Genomic DNA, 5,121 nt, shown 5'->3' with positions numbered 1-5,121 from the left:
AGGGACTTGATATGTTCATAGGTATTGGGTCCCCCGCTGTGTATGTGTGTATATATTTGTGTGTGTGTATATATATATATATATATATATATATATATATATATATATATATATATATATATATATATAATATGTGTGTGTGTGTGTGTGTGTGAACTATGTATTCGTGGAGACGAGTGATAATTTCACAATGTAACAAATAAATGTTTGAAACTTTCCCCTTTTTCTAAGGTCTTCATTATTTTGAAGATTATTTACTTACCACAACCACCTTTTATCCCCTACAATAATAATCCCCTCTCACTCCTCTTCCCCCCTCCTTCGCGCCTCTGCCACCCCTTTTCTATGATTTCCACTCCGTTTCTGCATCTTTTTCCTTCCTCCTTTCACACTCCCTCTTCCCTTCCTCACCTCTACTAGCCCTCATCTGCCTCCCCTCGCCTCCTCCCTCTCAAGCATCTCGTGTTCTCGCCTCCAGCAGTAGCCAGAGGGGAGATTCTCATCAGCTGATTGAGAAATCCTCTTAGGCCTGTGGGAAGGATAGGCCTGCTTTTGTGCATTTTGACAACCCATGACGGATTGCCGGGCAGCAGCCTACGGAGAGAGAGAGAGAGAGAGAGAGAGAGAGAGAGAGAGAGAGAGAGAGAGAGAGAGAGAGTGAGTTCCACCAGCCTTCACTAAAGATGTGAATAGCCTCTTCTATCAAATAATTTTTCTGTGTATCAGTCTTGCAATACCACAGTTGATAACTGCATTCCTCTCCTTACTATTCTTACTGTCTTCCGAGAAGGCATAAAGAAAGGAAGAGAGAGAGATACAGGAGGATGGAGGAGGTAGAGCAGACGGAGACTATGGCGACCGCCATGGCATACATCCTCCCGACCATTATCAACAAAACAAAGACACCAACACACACTCCCTATTGTCGACGCCTTGCCCCTGGGCGTCCCTTCTTCATCTCCCTAAAACTGTCTGTGAATGAAAAGTCAGCGGGGGAGGATAGCCTCTATTTTCATCTTCCTGCAACAACGACAAAGAGTTCCTTGTTTGTGTTGTTTCTCTCTAGACAGACTGGTAATTAATCTCTCGTTCGTTAGTGGCGGAGTGCTTACGAGGCGCAGTGTTCCTCGTTAGTACTGAACGCTGCCACCGGATCAGAGAATTTTTATTTAGTAGTTTACGCATTTTTGCGGTTTAAAGAAGGAATATTATCATCATGGAATATTATCACTGCTAGCTACTATCATTAGATAGTAGCTAGCAGTGTTTAGTTATATATATATATGTAATGGAATCTTATAAATAAGCATTTTGGTATCAAGTTGGCATTAGTTAATGATAAATAATTAGGTAGCAGTAGTTACTTGGGCGAGCCACCAGGGGGGCCCTGACAGCACTTTGGGGCCCCCCTCCTCCATCTGGCCCTCAGCTCCTGTAGGTAGCGACTAACGGCGGTTCACCTGGGTAATGAATATGTTGGCCACAGTGCCGCACTTTCCAGGTCCAGCGGGCGCGTACTCCCCGGACGCGGCGTCCATGGGCTACATGATGGACGGCCAACAGCACATGTTCCGCTCAGACCCTTACACGGACCACGCAGCGGCCGCTGCCTACTACGGCCACCCAGCGGCAGCGTACAACTATCCCCACCATCTATAGGTTCGGTAGGTCTACGCCCTCTCTGCCGGTTGGTCACTTGCCTTTGTTTTTGGCCTCGATATAAATTTTTTTTTATTTTTTTGTCAGTAAAGCTGCACACCTTATATGCCTTCTAAGAAGCTGTAACGTTAGTAAGCTATGAAAGTTGTAACATTAGATTTGTGTAATACGTTGTAATTTGCAAGTCAATGATTTTGTAATTTGAATATTTTTGTAATAATAGGTTTTATAAGTTGTGTATTGTATTGCAGCGTGTAGCAGCGTAAGTAGGCTTGAGCGATGTGGTCCCTCACGCCGCGTGCAGCCCCATCCCCCTCCCCCCTCCCCCCGTGTCGAGTGGCCGAAGGTGTACAAGTGCGGCGGCCGCCGGCGGCAGAGAGGACTGTCAGCGCGCCGGCGGTGCCGGCCAGTGGCGGCGGTGTCAGAGAAAACAGTGTACATAAACCTTGGGTGTCTTGGTGAGTTTGTAAGCACGGCCAGGGGTGGCGCGGGCAGGGCAGGGCATGACACCCTTCTTCTCCTCCACACACGCCCGCCGGGTCGCTGTGAGGCTCGTCTCACCCCTCACCCCCCCAGAACACCACCGGCGCCAGCCCGTGTGTCTGGCGTATTCCGTAACGCCAGGATCAGGAGGGCGAGGCGCCAGCCCTCTCATGACGTCATACGGATCACAGCAGAAGGAGCAGCACCTCTCCATGACGTCACTGTAATCGACACCAACGTCAGCAGCATCGGCAGCAGCAGGAGTGAAGCGACGCGCCATCTTTGGTGCAACAGCTGCACTAACGGTGCGAGGTCCTCGTTTTGAACAACCTCTCAAGTGCCGCGTAGCGTCACATACCTGAACTAATTTGAAAGTGATATATGTAATTATTTTGCACCAGATTTTCGTTTTACGAACAATTCCTAAGCAATTAGAAAACAAAAACAATGGCGAATATTCAGTGCAGTGGTGACTCTCAAGAGAACATTAACGGTAAAAGCCACAATAATCCGCCAAGTACTCATAAGCCAACATCCACACCGAGATGCGCCACTGGTCGGGTCAGACAGATGACCTAAGATGACCTAGCTCGCCTTTGTGACCCCCCCAAACTCAGGAAAAGTGTGATGGCAGGACGACCCTGGCATGATGGTAATTTAGCCAACCCACAGTTAAAAATATGTAGCGTGAACACGCATACACGCACTCTTATAAACCACACACACACACACACACACACACACACACACACACACACACACACACACACACACACACACACACACACACACACACCCTCATTATCTCCGAATATGATTTTATCCCCACCAAAGTCTTGCACTTCTTGACACAGCCAGCAGCACCTCTCATCCTTCCCCAGCTCTCGAACCTAAACCAATCATGTATCCTAAACTGCCATCTTATGGCTCATCAATTACCTCACTACACACAACCCCACGTTCCCCTCATACATACATCCCTTCAGCTCCCTCAACCAGTTCCCTCTCATCAACCCAACCTTCGCACTCTGATATTGCAGAAAGTAATGGAGACTGTGGCGGCTGTATACGATAGCGAATTCAGTATACGATTGGAGTTTTCATCCTGTATGTACTTTGTACGTTACTCTTGTATATTGTGCATTGTACATTGGTGGTTTACACAACTTTTAGGGGAAGCGACTTTCTGCAATAGCTTGTGGGTTTTAAGAAAGCCTAAAAAAATACCTCGATTTTAAAAAAACAAGCTTCGATTTCTAACTTTTGCGACAGATATCATCATCTGGTACGATGGTAAACTGTGTGGTCAGAGAGAAAAAAAAAAGACTGGTGATAATCCCAATAAATGTAATATAAACGCTTTAGTGGTCACGAGTCCCCACAGCCGACCCCCCGAAGGATGCCAGCACAGATCAGTGGTCCCAGATCCGAATTGGCAAGTGCTAGCAAATTGGTTCCGCAACGTTGTTGGGCCTGGCAACAGTGGTTGGCAGAACACAGACATTGGTGTCTAAGGGGGACTCATTACTACTCCTACTTAACTTTGTATAATAGGTAACATTTAAATAAAAATAAATCAAGCAAGAAGTTAATAAAAAAAATAACCAAAAACACACTTTTCACACATGCAGCAATATTGATATTATTTCTGTGATGTTCTGTGTTAATGCCGTGTGTCCGGTGCCCTTGTAGAGCCAGACGACACACCCGTGACAGAGTATGTGAGCGACTTGTTGCACAATGTCGACCACAGTTTAACACGCTCACCTCCAGCGATGACCATAACCGAGTACTGCTTTGTAACCGTTCATTTTTTATACTTTTATCATTTATTATTATTATTATTATTGTTATCATTTATATTTTCCTATCTCATAAAAGGTATCCAGATAATTGTGTGCCCCCAACCCCCTTTCCCATCTTTAAGTGCACATTCAAAAAATGTATGAATTTAGTTGTATCCATTTTGTAAATCCTAAATTAAGCTACACTAAAATTTATAAAGTTTTAAATAAAAAATCATCCCTGGTAACCCACCACGTACATTGATGTTAACTTTATACAGTATCATCAGTCGAATTCATTGTATAAATACAACAGTTGTGGGTATTGCAATTAATGAAAGTTAAAACTATTTTTAATGTGAGAGAGCGAGAGAGAGAGAGAGAGAAAGACTTAGCCCCCTTGTTTTATCAGCTCATGTGCACACTCAGTCTGATGTATTTTTTTTATTTAGTATCTTTTTATATTTTTTATTCAACTGTTCATTATATGAATCTTAAAGGAAAGCGACTGAAATGGGTTTTCTTGTTACTGTGCTCTTGTGTTGCCACATTGTAATATTATAAAGCTGTTTTTGGCGTCAGTGGACCCCGTATGGTTAGGTAACTGTGTAGTAGTAAAAATCTAATCGATTTATGAGCTGCTTTCCCTTGTTTATTGTACATAGTGGACGTTCCCCTGTGGCAGTGACTGGGCCGCTCCTCTTCCTGTGACTGCAGTGTAGAGTGACATTTCTACAGTGGTTGTATATTTGTATCCTAAATTCAACTTCTCATGAAGAAAACATTGTTACAACAAAGTTCAAAATGTCTGCAATTCTGTAAAATACATTTTTTAGCTCTTATAATAGAATCATAAGAATTTAGTTGATCCGTTATCGAAATTCTTCTCTCCAGTCTGCATTCAATGAAAGCATTAAATGCTGGGTATTGTGTATATGATTTTTCCAAAAATAAACGTGTTTTAAACTATGGCCTTGAAGAATTCCTTAACCTTTTCTTTCAAAGTTATTTGTAATTATCATCAGAACTCTGATTGGCATATGATTATTACCTATTCGAATAGGTCCTTACCTATTCAAATAGGTCATTACCTATCCAAATAGGTCATTACCTATCCAAATAGGTCATTACCTTTTTCAATAGGTCTTTATCTTTTCAAATAGGTCCTTACCTATTGAAGGAGGGCCTTACCAAT

The 5,121-nt window shown here is 43.4% G+C and overlaps 1 long non-coding RNA gene across 2 annotated transcripts in view; it reads left to right on the top strand.

Annotated features, from left to right (window-relative positions):
• Positions 1 to 4,897, top strand: part of LOC123757925 (uncharacterized) — a 17,954-nt gene extending 13,057 nt beyond the window's left edge. For both annotated transcript variants that reach the window (XR_011231010.1, XR_006772824.2), the window contains 2 exons: positions 1,487 to 1,664; positions 1,911 to 4,897. This is a non-coding gene — a long non-coding RNA (uncharacterized lncRNA). The remainder of the gene's footprint in view (positions 1 to 1,486; positions 1,665 to 1,910) is intronic.
• Positions 4,898 to 5,121: the final 224 nt, after the last annotated feature.

This window comes from Procambarus clarkii, chromosome 40 (assembly GCF_040958095.1).
Source record: "Procambarus clarkii isolate CNS0578487 chromosome 40, FALCON_Pclarkii_2.0, whole genome shotgun sequence".
NCBI classification, from domain to species: Eukaryota; Metazoa; Arthropoda; class Malacostraca; order Decapoda; family Cambaridae; genus Procambarus; species Procambarus clarkii.
Note: the sequence above shows the minus strand (reverse complement) of the source record. Positions and strands in the feature narration are given on the sequence as shown.